General features: G+C 42.1%; 1 protein-coding gene across 2 annotated transcripts in view; it reads right to left on the minus strand.

Annotated features, from left to right (window-relative positions):
* Positions 1-9394, minus strand: part of GALNT18 (polypeptide N-acetylgalactosaminyltransferase 18) — a 403991-nt gene extending 394597 nt beyond the window's left edge. The window contains exon 1 of one of the 2 annotated variants that reach the window (XM_067540807.1): positions 9304-9394. The gene's annotated coding sequence lies outside the window, so the exon portion shown is untranslated. Of the gene's footprint in view, positions 1-1036; positions 1084-9303 lie in introns of those variants that run through there. The other variant, XM_067540809.1, reaches the window with a different exon arrangement.
* Positions 9395-14562: the final 5168 nt, after the last annotated feature.

Genomic DNA, 14562 nt, shown 5'->3' on the forward strand with positions numbered 1-14562 from the left:
AAACAAAGAAGTTGTGACTTTCTCAAGTCTACAGAGGGAGCCAGCATCAGAGCCAATGTTAGGATCTCAATTGTTTCTGGCTCCCAGACTTGTGCAGGACTGGTAGGCTACCATTACTGTCTTAAGCAGAAAAAAATAAGAGATGTTGTGTAATGGCAATATAACTAGGTTGCTGGATGGAGCCCACTTGTGGCCCTTTGGGGCACAACTCACCCAGCTGCAGGATTCCACTGCTGGGTCTCTGTCCCCAAAAGGTCTAAGATAGTGGCGCTCTGGCCAAAGCACCCTACAGTCCTGCTCTTTTTGGGGCGTTTAAGTTTCACAGGTGATCAGGAACAAAACTCAAAATGCAGGTCATCTCACAAACCAGCCCTAGTCTTCTACTCATGATTTGTCTGCCAGTCTGTGCTTCCACTGACTCCAGGGTCTGATCCTCTCTTCCTGGTGGACTGGTCCAGCTAGCGAGTCAATGCTATTTCAGGGCTGCAATCAGGCTTGTCTCCTATTTAGAGAAACAGAGCTCTGTCCATCTTCCTGGCTAGCCCTGAACATGGCTAAGTCCTCATCTCCACGCTTGAGGTTGGCTGCAGGTGTAGTGGAGCAAGGCCAGTTGTATCCACAGGCTTTCCCTAACCCTTTATTGCCAGGGGAGAGCCTGTCAGGCTCCTTCACCCTCTCACTGCCAACGTGGGCCCACTCTGCCCCATCACAGGCACATTATAGATAGGGCATTTCCATTTAGTCATTTGAAGAAAACGAAGCCAGTTCCAAGTTAGCAGGCACCATATACTGTACAGAGAGGCCAGTGAAAAATGTATATTCATTTTGAAGTGCTAAAGTTTCCAAACCCAATAATTTCTTGAATATTTTTTTTAATATTCTCGGCATTATTTGGGGGATGGTTGCAATTTTCCTGGTGAGGGCGTTCCCCTACGTCCCTTGGCAGAAAGGCCCCCAACGTTATGCTAACACTCTTTTGTATATTATGTACTTTAGCTTTGTGGTTATCTTACCTGTTTTTTCCTCAATGACTAACCTGGTTGCGAACATTATCTACATCCCATGATAGTTGTTGTTAATATCCAACATGGCTTCAAGCTTTGCCTTATTAGGCTCTCTGGTAAAAACAAAAAAATGTGTTGCTTTGTATAAGTTCTTGTAATGTTTCTGAATTTGATCTGGCCTATCAATCACAAACATGGCTGTGCTAATCCAAGCTATGCAGGTGACAACATGAACAATAGCTTTCTCCTCTGCCTAATGCTGGGCTACATTCCTGCTGGGTCATTCTATCCATCTAGTTTTCTTCTGCTTGGATGCTAAAAGTATTTGATTGCAAATAAGGGAGAAAGTGAGGAGGAAAGCAATGGTACTGTGCTGCAGTGAAAGCCCCTCTGTGCAGCCAGGGTAGGGCTGATCCTGCAGGGTGCTCAGCACCACTTGTGAAGCACTGGCGGCCCTCAACAATTGTATACGGTCCATAATGTGTTATGTGGGCCACCTCAATACTATCTGTATGTCCCGGAGGATATCACATGGGCCATAACTGTGTGGTGACTGGTCTGCAAGCAGCCTGTGGGCCGCAGGTTGAGAACCACTGCACATATTGTTCCTGATTATACCCTTTCGTGCCATCTTCAATGCAGCAGTCTTCCCTTAAGCAGGCTACCCATATAGCTGAAAGTTAATTGAGGGGATAAAGTTTAAATCCCGTTGACTTCAATGCTTTAAGTTAAGCAAGTACTCTGCTGAATCAAGGCCTTACATTTTTTTTCCTTACAGATCTCTCTCCAGTCCCCTTTTAAAGTATTTACTCTTTTCTGTAAATAACTTTCTTGAAATGGGACACGTATATATTAATGTAATATTCTACACATGGCTTTACCAGGGATCCAATCAGTCAAAGTGCTGAGCACATGGAGCACTCATTGGCCTCAATGGAAGTTAAGGATGCTCAGCACTGCTCAGGAGGTACTTGGCACCTTGCAAGACTGAGGTCCAGCAAAGAGGTGGATGGTTTTGTGGTTGGGACTCAGGAGAGCCAGGTTCTCTTCCTCACCCTGCCACAGACTGAATGTGTGACCCTGGGTAAGTCACTTCATCTTCCAAAATCATTCTCGCCATTTGTAAAATGGAAATGACATTAGCACTCCCCTACCTCAGCAGGGTGCTGTGAAGCATTCAGGTAGGACAATGATGAGGGGGTCACTGAAAAGCCTATAAATAAAATTCAATTTGCTTTTTTTGCCTCAATTCCACACTGCAGAGTCCTTCAAACTGAAGTGAACCTAACAGGTACTATTACTTATTCAATTGCAAGTAAACATATGGCAGGAGACAAGAAATTCTTTTAATCTTTTTCTGAATCAATTAAAAAATGAGCTCACAAGTTTTCACATTTCCATAAGACTGTACAAAACGAGACAAGGCTGTGTGAGAGATTTTTCGCCCAGCTCTAACACAAAGCGGTGATTATTCCACAAAAGAGCACTGGAAACTACCACAACAGCTTACTCTATTAGTGAAAGTCTGGAAATTATGATCTTGCTTGAAATGTAATATATTACCTGTCCCATAAATTAGACATTCTTCCAGGAGCTCATCATTTGCCTAGAGGCAGCTCATTTTATATACTTTATATATCAGTGTTTGTCTAGGACAGTGGTTCTCAACCAGAGGTACACGTACCCTTGGGTACACAGAGGTCTTCCAGGGGGTACATCAACTCATCTAGATATTTGCCTCGTTTTACAACAGGCTACATAAAAGCACTAGCGAAGTCAGTACAAACTAAAATTTCATTCAGACAATGACTTGTTTATAACTACTCTATATGCTATACACTGAAATGTAAGTACAATATTTATATTCCAATTGATTTATTTTATAATTATATGGTAAAAATAGGCAGGCAAGCAATTTTTCAGTAATAGAGTGCTGTGAGTCTTGTATTTGTGGGTCTGATTTTGTAAGCAAGTAGTTTAAGTGAGCTGAAACTTGGGGGTACGCAAGATAAATCAGACTCCTGAAAGGGGTACAGTAGTCTGGAGAAGTTGAGAGCCACTGGTCTAGGATATTGACTTATTTATCACTATTACTAGCATTCATATGTAATGTTAGTTAATATACTAGTTAGAGCACAAATCCGTCTTATATTCTCTTGCCCAAATTTTGCTCTCAGACCAGTGCCAATCCAAAGTAACTCCAGTGGAGCTAATATGGGAATAGGATTAGGCCTTTTGCCTACATCAACAGGGAATGAAAGCATTTGTGCTCTGCAGAATTTCTTTAATTCATCCCCCGTCCTAGTGTAATAAAATGGTATAGAAGACTTTAAATTACAGAAAGTATGTGTCCCAGGGGACATGCACAGAAATTATATAGATCTGAACCAAATGAAACGAAGTATGATACCAACCAAAAGCTCTCATCTAAAAACAGTCATGCTTTGTGATGTTTGAAATATCACCCTAAATGTTACAGGTTAGTCCATTTCTGACTAACCAGACAAGAGGAACAGGATAATCAAATTCACAAGCAAAATAATTGACTGACTTTCTAACACGTGGCCAACAATGAGGGAACTAATCAGGAAAATCTGGTGAAAGGCCCTGACAGCTGAAGACTGTTACACTACCATATTCAGGACATGCTCTCTATTGTTATTCAGAGCACCCATGACTCCTCTGGAGAGTGAGCTTTGCCGAGCTATAATACATTTTGGAAATATGCCCATCAACCAAGCAGTTCATGTTTTAAAAACAAAACAAAATACCCACCCTGTAGATCTTTGATTTAATTTCTTCCTATCTTTTAAATATATATATATATATATTCTGAGCAGTGTAAGTGTTTGAGAGCAATGTACTTCTTTCTGTAAGTAAAGACATTCAGAGCCTTGTTACCAAATAGAGATTACTGTGCTTGATCCCTTCTTTCTTCCCTTTCACAATAATATGTGCACTGTTCAAAACAATTTCTTGTGTGTGTGTGTGTGTGTTGGGGAGGGAGGAGCAGAAAATAGATATGATTTTCTCAAATCTGAAGTATGGGGGACTCCAAAACATCCAGGCAAATATTAAAATAGACCACAGGGACAAAAGGATACAGCGATGGAACATGCATCTGACTCAAGGGCAGTACATGGCTCTAAATTTGGAAGTAGAAGCTAGATTTATTAGGAACAAAGATTGTCAAGATTAACAATGCAGCAGCTGGCCAACGGCTGACACCATTGAAAACCAGCACATCAGCAGACACCATTCCTGATGATGATATTTTGCGCACACACACATTCACATATCTTTTATTGGAAGATTTCCAGGGGCTCTGGAAACATGAATCAATCCTTAGGATATCCTCATGTGATTGGTATCATTATATTCATGTCACATATGGGGGATGTACCAGGATGGTTTGAAGCCATGTTTTCAATTGGAGTCTCAGATTTTGGACATTCTGAAGTGTTTCAAGTAGCATATGCAACAATTGAGGCAACCTAAGTAACATAAGTAAGTGGCCACTTTTGAAAATTTCAGTCTCAATCCTCTTGCCCAAGGCCATCCAGGAGTCAATGGCGGAGATGGAAAGAGAACCCAAGCGTCCTGTCTACCAGTGTTCTGTTCAAACTAGACCAAACACCCCTTCTGGAGAAAGTCATGTAGTGTGTGGTTTTAGGAGCTTAAATACACATGATGCCATTTCAAAGTTTTATAGACTCAAAGTTTAAAATGCATCGTGGTGCACCTCTCCTACTATGTGCAGCACTGGATTACAGTGCAGGCTTTAACAATCATATAAAAAGACTGATAAAACTCAGACTAATATCCAATGTGCTTCTTGACAGAATGTCTCCAGGCATACTTTGAAATGGTATCTGATTTATTAGGGATAACAAAGACACGATTTTTCTGCATTGAGAACTCTATAGTACAGGGCTGTTGTTCTTGCACTGTCATTTGCTTCTATGTGCCCTCTGGTGGCTTTTATCCAGATTTCCTCATAACTAAACAAGTTCACAAGCCAAATCTGATCTAGTATAACCTATTGCATTCTTCATAGTGGGCTGATCCTGCAAGGCATGGTGGGTGCTCAGGACCTCATAGAACGTACTCAGCTACTCATAGGATCGGCCCAATATGCTAACTAATGGAAACTACAGTTAAGAATAGTGCCCAATCCTGCAAGGTGCCAAGTGCCATCTACTCTAGTTCTGCATGGTGCACTATACTCTTCATTTCTGTAGAAATCTGTGGGAGTGTAAAGTACTCAGAACCTTGAAAGTTGCACTCAGCACCATACAAAGCCATAATAAAGAAACTTAAAAGTTTGCCTTTATGCAAAAGCCTTGAAAGGAAAATCTGTTTGGCATGATTGCACTTAGTACAACACACTTCATATCACTCTCTTCCTCAGACCAGTTCTACAGAGAGACCCAAGCTGCAAAAGCGGAGTCAGACTTTAAACACCTCTAAATTCAGAGGTAGTTGGAACTGTAGTTTTGGATCAACTCATTACAAAGATAAAAGCCTCTTGCAAAATTCAGGTGCAGGTTCAAAGCTCAATTCCTAGGTTTCTGTTGGGCCATTCTTAAGTTCATGTGGCATGCATGTTATATGGAGTCCAGTAAGTGAAGTGTGAATGTACTATTTAATTCCCCAGTGAGCGATGCTCTTTAGCTGATGAATGGAAATGAATTAATCCTTACTGGTAGCTTTGCTAAACCTGATCACAGTTGGTTATTTGTTTTGTAAAACCAAAACCAGGAATTGTTTTATCTAGGTCCCATTTTTATATGACCCCACACACAATCACCGCCACACCCCCTCCCCCCCCCCCCTTTTTTTTTTTTTTTTTTTTTTTTAAATAATGTAGCTTTTTTATTGAAGTCATCATTATAGTTGAATACAAGACATACCATTGGTAAACTATTTTAGAATTATCACAAATGTGCATGTTGACTTTGGACTTCTGCTTTTTCCTTTTAACACATCAGCTCAAACTGGTAGATGGAGCCTTAAAAACATAAATGAAGACTCTCCTACCCCCAAAACATGTCAAAATATAACAATCCAAATTACTTGAATATTCAAGGATACATCCAACCTGATATCTTAATATCCAATAATCACTACATATATTTTATAATCAAAGGTATTGAATCACCCCTGCCTGCTACTTTGTGGAGTCATCTATAACTGGGGCCAGATAAATGGGCTAGATCCTGAACCTGACAATACTGCTTTGTTCTGCCAGAGTGGTCTTAAAGCTGGTCTAAATGACTAGTTGGAGTTTTCTCCTCTACAGGGCAACACTCCAGTGGCACAGAGCCGCCTAGAGGGGTCTACATCATTCTTGGGAGCGTATTGAGGGCACAGCCTGGTGATCTGCTGTGCTCCAACAATCTCAAAAACAGGTATCTTGTGGCTGAGCCCAAGTTAGAGCAACCCTAAGGCCTGGTATACACTTGAAAATTAGATGGACTTAGCTATGTCACTCAGGGCTGTGAAAAGTTTCATGCCCTAAGCACTATGGTGAGGTCAACCTAACCCCAGTGTAGATGCAGCTAGCTTGATGAACAAATGATTTTGTCAACCTAGCTACCAGCTCCCAGAGAAATGAATTAACTACATAACAGAAAAAGCCCTTCTATCAATATAGGAAGCATCTCTTCTACAGCACTAGAGTGGCACAGCTGCAGCACCATGGGTAGCTGTGCCGCTGTAATGTAGATATGCCCTAAGTCTGTTCTAAGTTGTGTCAAGGGCTGAACTGGTCTTGTAGTGGGGAGTATAAAGGTGATGCAAAGCCATCTTTGCCCCCTCCTTTGAGTGCAGCTGAGATCAATATAAGGATTGATCCTCTTTTCCCTCCCTAAACTCTCTGGGATCATCACAGCAAGGCCAGGGAAGGTGATTGCAGGTCCAAGAATTGTTGTGGATACACAGAGGTGTATAGAATCATAGAAGATTAGGGTTGGCAGGGACCTCTGGAGGTCATCTACTCCAACCTCCTGCTCAAAGCAGGACCATCCCCAACTAAATCATCCCAGCCAGGACTTTGTCAAGCTGGGCTTTAAAAACCTCTAAGGATGGAATGAAAGGTGTAGATGCAGGTTTGTCATAGCTGGGGTCATTTACATATAGTCATCCTGCAAAATGCAGAGCTGCACCTGCAGGGATACCAGTGTTGATGTAAATAATCTTTGGTGTCATTACTTGCTGCCTCCAATATCTAATAAGGATTATTCCACCCTCCATCTGGGATTTCCTTGCTGTTCTAAGCTCATATCAGTCCCTAGAAATTATTTTAGCAGGAGTTTCCTTTGTTGTGTTTTTACATGGACACAGATAGTCGATAAATCTAATGGTGCAGCTATTTCAGTAGAATGTCAGCAAGTCTAACATTAAAGTCAGATCACCATTTCCATTATACACACCTATTTCCAGAAATTTATAATCTGAGCAACAAAATTCACTCCAGGCTAAAATAAGGCTCAAAGGAAAAGCAATTTTTAAAAAATGCAAACAAAGGCCCATATCCTCAGCAGGTGTACATAAGTACTGCTTCATTGGATTTCAGCTGGGTATCTGGCCCTTTAAAAGTCTTTAACCTGTTTCTTCTGCGTGAAAAACAAGCAGATGTCAGAATCTGACACTGGAGGGCCTATCACTAAAACTGATGGCTGCAAAATGAATGAATTTGCACAGGTCACTCTTCCGTAATGGAGACGAGACAGCTTGCCTAATTTGAGAGAAAACACTTACAAAGGTTTGTTTTAAAACTAATGAGCTGTATTTGAATGCCCCAAATATGAAATCCTCACTCAGTGTCGGAAGGTGTCATATGTCCTTCCAAGCCCCCCCCGCACAAAAAGTACCACTTTAATGAGCTGCTTAATTTGCTCTCTAATGTCTACAAGTAGATGATGGACATATGGTGCCATGTCACCCTCAGCTGGGAATTGCCTCTACTTTATCATTTTCTGTCACAGCCTGAACATTCTTTCAGTACTTTAGTGACTGTAAAGGAATAATAAAGAACGATTACTTAAACTTTCTGAAAGGGAAAAAATACCCCAGGGAACTGTAAACAATAGTAAACCTCAGGGCTGTAGTGCAGCCCAAGAAAGATCTGGTGTGAAGTTCAGAAAGCTTTTTAAATTGTGAAAAATAATCGCAGTAAGGGGTGCTGTAGTGGGTGTGCTGTTGAAAAATATTTAAGAAGGATTTGGAAAGATAAGTAGCTGGGCAGCATTTTGTTTTAAATGCTCCATCATTATAGATTGATTTAGCATTCATTATAGGAACACAGATTATGATGAATTCCTGTTGCTGCTATTAGGCCACACATGCATTTTCACAATTTTTCCTTTCCAAGTTAATAGTGGTTAATAAATGTTTTAAGTTAAATGTCACTGGTAAACATATTTGCTCATGTAAACATATCAGGATTGCAATAAACTGGAAGGAGGTCTCAAAGCAGACTGGAAGAACACAAGTACATAATCAACTCTGGACTGATATTACAAGGTGCTGAGTATCCTCACTATTCATTAGCTTCAACCAAAAACTTGCAGGTGGTGTTCAACACCTTGCAGAACTGGGTCCTTGTATAGGGTTTTGTAGAAGACTTGAAATTCACATGAGCTATCAGAATGATAATTATGCTTTCTAGAAGAAATTAATTACCACAAACAAAAGGTATCAGATGGTGCTTGGGCTGAGGTTAGAACCCCACACAGTTCCAGTGTTGTACACAATTATAAGTAGGGCTTCCAGTTTTAGGCTGAAATTGATTTTCTGATAAATACCTGCTAAGAAAAAGCAGTTACCAAGTAAGTATCAGTTTAGACCAGTGGTTTTCAACCTGTGATCCACAGACCCCTTGGGGATCCACAGACTATGTCTAAGATTTCCAAAGGGGTCCGCATCTCCATTTGAAAATTTTTAGGGGTCCGCAAATGAAAAAAAGGTTGAAAGCCACTGGTTTAGACTTTATAACAGCTAAGACAGTGGTCCCTGAATCTCTAGGCCTCCATTTCATGCTGCTATTATGTAGTGTCACACTAATGAAGGGGATGGGGCTAATACGCAGGATTGTGTCCATCAGGCCCTTACAGCTAAAGACTACCAACTGCCCAGTGAAACCAGACTTTAAAGCTTTTCTTTTTATGTTCCCCAAAACATTCCCAAGTGTTTCAATGCCCCAGAGCCTGCATTATAAATGACAGTATCTAATTCACTTTATCTCCCACATAGAGATTTAATTATAAGTTACACTGGTTTAGTGAGCTTTACTTACAGAGATTACAGAATTCTCCAAATTCTGCAGATCCATTCCATGGACTGCATACACAAATTCTTTTCTCCTCTGCTTATAACAGTTATTTGCTAGAGGAATAAAAGAGACAACATCAGGATTAAATGAGAACTGGACAAAATGTGGATGATTACTTTTGATAAGGCCCCATATTTCAGTGGCAAACTGAAGTCAAAGAGACTCCCATTGACTATCATGGGCTTTAGATCAGGCCGATGGGTAAAGTAAATAGACCTATCCAGCTGACTTTCCAACACTGAGCTCTAAGGTCCAGATCCTGCAAACTGATCCAGTTTGTGAGGTTGCCCACTCAGATCTCGTCATAGGATCTTGGTTTAACACTATTTAATCTTTGCACTGACCATCCCACAACACACACACACACACAAGTAGATTCCAATAACTGCAAACAATATGCACTAAATCCTTCTATTATTTTCTCTGCAAATAATCAATGGAGAAAATGTGTGCCATTTTTCAGGATGAAGCAGTCTGTACATATTTTCCAAACATGAGAAAAGATATGGATAATGTATTCATCCCTCTTAATATATTCAAAGAATGTGTCTTCATAGCTAATAATTACCATCTAAAACAAAACGCCCCATTACTATTAAACGTATCATCCTTAGAGTACTGCTTATGTTGGACAGACACATAAGAGACAATTGCACACAAACAAGATACTTATGTAAAAAAGTTTCTGTATACCTCACATGTTCAAAAGAAAGATTTACTGATGGACATTCTAAAAGGAAGATGAGAAGAGTGTTCATCTAGATGAGAGAAGACAAGAAGAGATTACTAAACTAGAAGCTAATCCTTTTAAACACATATCTATTATGCATCCCAAAAAAATGACAATGTTAAGGTTGCAAAGTCAAGCACGCAAAAGTTAGAAAATACCAAAATTAAGATTATGTCTGCAACTTTAATTCAACTTTAATTAATGCGTATGCATGATTCAGTCTTTAATTTTATTACTACATTGTGACAGAATGTACCCACGTCCACACATTATGCACTATTGTAATGATAGTTACACAATAGTATTCCTTGTGCAGTATTGTTTGAACACTCAATTTTCTGATCATTACTGCCCTGATACAATGTACGTGGTAACATTGTTTATGAAGTTATAAGATTCCATTGTATGGTGTTAGCAGCATATGTTCCACACTAAGGTTGGCATACAGGTCTGTCACCAACAAAGGAATGTGTTTTCTGCTTACTTTGCATGTAAGCAGTAAATAGTCATCAAGCAGGAAGGGAAACAAAGGAAGCTCAAACAGGTGAGGAAAAAGCAGCAGGGAACATCCTTCCCCAAAGACATTTTGTCTTATGTTACCCAGCTGCTAATATTTTTCAAGAGGGGGACTGAAAATATAAAAAAAAAAATCAACTACCCCAAGGCACTTCTCCTCCTCCACCCATCCATTGCATTCACAGCAGCTGAAGCAACAAATTAAGCATTCCGTGCCTTCTGGAAGAAAGGGGTCCTGACCTAGAGAATTTGGTTTGTAAGACTGCTGAAAGCATAGGGTGAGATACTTGGCTTGAATCTGATAGTTTGTTAAGTTAGGCACCAGTGGCATTTTAACTTTATTTTCTTGTAACGATTTCTGACTTCTATGCTACATTACTTAGACACACTTAAAATCTCTTTGTAGTTAAACTTGTTTTATTTAATCCACTGTGTTTTAACTGAAGTGTTTGGAAAACTCCATTTGGGGTGGCAAATTATGGCATATTATATCTATTTAAAAAAACCAGACTTTATATAATCTTGTACTGGCCAGGAGAGGGCTGGGCAGTACAGGAGGCACATTTCTAGGAAGAAAATCTAAGACTGAGAATGTATTGGGATCATCTGGCAGTGCAACCAAGGCTGGTAAGAGCCAAAATCTGCAGCACACACAGATGTATCAGAGTGCCTTGCATGCTGGAGGCTGTTTGTGAGCAGTCCAGGATGGAGGCTACAGCAGTAATGCATTGTAAAGGGCACCCCAGGCTAGAGGGTAGGGGTGACAACTACTCAATCTGGATTATCCCATGTCGTCACACTCATGGTATATTTTTCCTCATGGGATCCCCAGACTCATTCAGTGTACCTATTCAATATTTTGTTTTTCCTCAGTGTTCGCTGTGTTTTTTGTGTTTCATTGTGTGCTTTTTGAAGCTATTTATGCTTCACAAGTATTGATTTATTTTCACAACATCCTTGGGAGATGAAGGGGTGGTGTTATCCCCATTTTACAGATGGAGCACTGAAGCACAGAGAAATTAAGATTAAAGGTATACAATAATTATAGCTCTCTCAAATGGGGCACCTAGAGCCTGATTTTCCCAGAGTACTTAGCGTTATGTAGCACTTCATATGTTCAAAGTACAGCTCCCATGCATTTCAGCAGCAGCTGAGTCAAGTACTCACTGCTACAGCTGAAGCTGTTGGAAGCTGTGCTTCAAAATACAAAGTGTTATATCATGTTAAGTATTCTGAAAGATCAGATCCTAGGTGTTTCAAAGTAGGCACCCAGAAAATGAGGCACATACAATTAGTGACCAGCTGTGAAAAGTTTGGTTTAAATGACTTGCCCAACATCACACAGGAACACTGTGGCAGGAACAGGGAAAGAATTCAATTTCAGAGCAGCATTTAGCTGCCTGAACCAGGAGACCATCCTTTCTCTTCCTGCAACCCCCTGCCTCATTTACCACACACCTTATAACTTCCATGGAGCCATGAACATGGGCATGTGTCTGGTGCAAATCACAAACTCCTGACGCCTGTCCTTTCCAAAGTGAGAGGCAGACCCTGGTGCACATCTACGTAGGGTACTTCAAGTTGCAGCTCCTCTTCCCGGTCTTCCAGAACCTCCTATTGAGGTTCTGGCTGCACTTCCCCCATACCTTCTGATTTATGCACACCCCATCCATTGTCCCACAAAGTTGCAAGACCTCCTTGTCAATCTCCTCCTGGTGCTGGGCAAAATGGCCATTCCTAGACTAGGAGGAGGAAGCTGAATGGCAAGACTGGGGACTTAACTCAGATCCCTTGTTAAGTCGCACCTCTGTGCAGAGTTCCTCTGGATGTGTCCACTGATTCCTTAGATGTAAGCCAGGTCTGAGTGTCTCAGTGACACTCTCCCTGCTCAGCAGCTGAAAGGGGGGCACTTTATTTGCATGGGCTTTGTATCTGCATGGGTACAATTAAGTATTTAGCATAACTTACCTAGGTGCTGAGCATAATGGGAAATGGTTAGCAGGGCTGGTTTTGGGCCACAAACCACTTTTGTGTTAACTACTGGGGTAATGAAATGTGTCCTTCAGTTGTATGGACAGATGTCAGCAAAACTGTGCTTAGTCTGTTATGATAGAATCTGCACCCTAAACTAAACAGAGCTCCACAAGGGTGGCAGACAGATGTTTCAGCCTGGAAACAGGGGGAGGGGAGAGGTGGAGCAGTCTCCTATTGGGAGCACACTGGCCCTGGTAAAGGGCTGCCCCCAGGCATGGAGTGATTCTCTCTCCCCATTGTTAAAAGATAGAATTAATGACTCATCTTGGAGTCTTTTGTTTCTTGAAAGCAGGGACATTGCCTGTATGTCAGCAGAAGGTTTACCCATGAGCTGAAATCACTAAGAGCTGAACCAGTAGAGGATCTGGGAAACCTTGCCTGACAACTAACAGAGCTGAGTGAGCACCAGGCTACTCTGGTGAAAGGCTGGCACAGTCGGTGCCAGCCTGATGCAGTCGGTGGAGAGGCTGGCACAGTCGGTGCCGGTGCAGTCAGCAGAGAGGCTGGCACAGTCGGTGCCAGCTGGGTCAGCGATTGGCAGAAGGGTCGGCACAGTCAGTGCCAGCCCGGTGCAGTCAGCGGGAGCCAGGTGCGGTCGGAGCCAGCGGTTGGTGGGAAACAGGCGTGGTCGCTGCCGGTGGTCAGGGACTCAGCGAGGCCTGGAGGCAGTAGGAGACAGCAGCAGAGGGGGCCTGGTCAAGCCCGTGTCGGACAGGAGCGGCATAGGGGGTGGAGCCACCCCCATGAGGTGGACATTGCAACTGACGCTGGTCAGTACAGGGGGGAGAAGGAAGGGAGAGGCGAAGGACACGCCCCATACACTGGGAGGGGTTTGGTTCATTGAGTTCATGAACTCTGTTTGCACTGTTCCCCAAACCAGTGCAGTGTTACCTCTCTTTTGCTATTAAAAGGTTTCTTTCTACATTCAGACTCTGTGCTTGCGAGAGGGGAAGTATTGCCCTTTGGGGCGCCCAGGGAATAGTGTGTAATTTCCCAGGTGACTGGGTGGGGGCTCGAGCCAGTTTGGTGTTGTATCATTGAGAGGGACCCCTAGATATAGAACCCGGCCCTTGCTGCTGCCGACGCGGTCTGGCAGAAGGGTTACACTTAGATGCCTTTGAAGAGCAGTGAGCACTGTCGAAGGTTCTGTTCGGTGTCCCTTTCCGGCTCACTGATTTTTCATCTGACCTTCACTCCTGCCTTTTTCTTTCCTTCCCCTTTCCATTTGTTGTCCCTAGTATTTACCTGTGGGCTGGGTTCAATAGCCCTCATCACTCCAGCTTTCCGCCGCAGCAGGAGAGGAAAGCGGGGAAGAGCAGGGAATGGGCCTGCAGACACCACACACACACACACACACACACACACACACACACACACACACACGGCACTGCTGCTGCCGACAGGGGGGCACAAACAACTATTGGGCCCCAGGCGCCGGAGAGCCATGGTACGCCAATGCCCCAGTCCAAGTTTCAAGACCTGCAACTAGAGCTTCTCAACAAAATGATTGGAAGAATAATTTTAACATGAATAAAATAAGGCATTTTCCCCCGAACTCATTTTTAGAGCATTTTGTTCAGCTGAATCATTTTTGATGAAGTTTTCCTAAAAGATTTTGCAAGAGCCAGGAACCTGGTGTAGAAAATTGCAGTCTTAATGGTTAAAGTCTAGCACGGTCATAAGCATCCAAAAACATGGCCTTATAATGGGAAATGTCTTTGGATTAGATGACCTCCTGAGGTCCCTTCCATACCTAATCTTCTAGAAGTGTCAGGCAATATCATCATGCTAGTAGCATCATATCTTTTGGTGTCCTCTATTGGAAAGGTAAAATTGTTGTGGATTTTCTCCCCTCTCTGCAATTGAGTGGGTCATAATATGGGTGAAATATGTAAAGATTTTAAGCTTAGAGATGCATAGAAATTAACTGTGCCACACAGTCA

Source organism: Emydura macquarii, unplaced genomic scaffold, assembly GCF_026122565.2.
Source record: "Emydura macquarii macquarii isolate MOO-44397 ecotype Brisbane River unplaced genomic scaffold, CSIRO-AGI_Emac_v2 contig_587, whole genome shotgun sequence".
In the NCBI taxonomy this organism is placed as follows: Eukaryota; Metazoa; Chordata; order Testudines; family Chelidae; genus Emydura; species Emydura macquarii.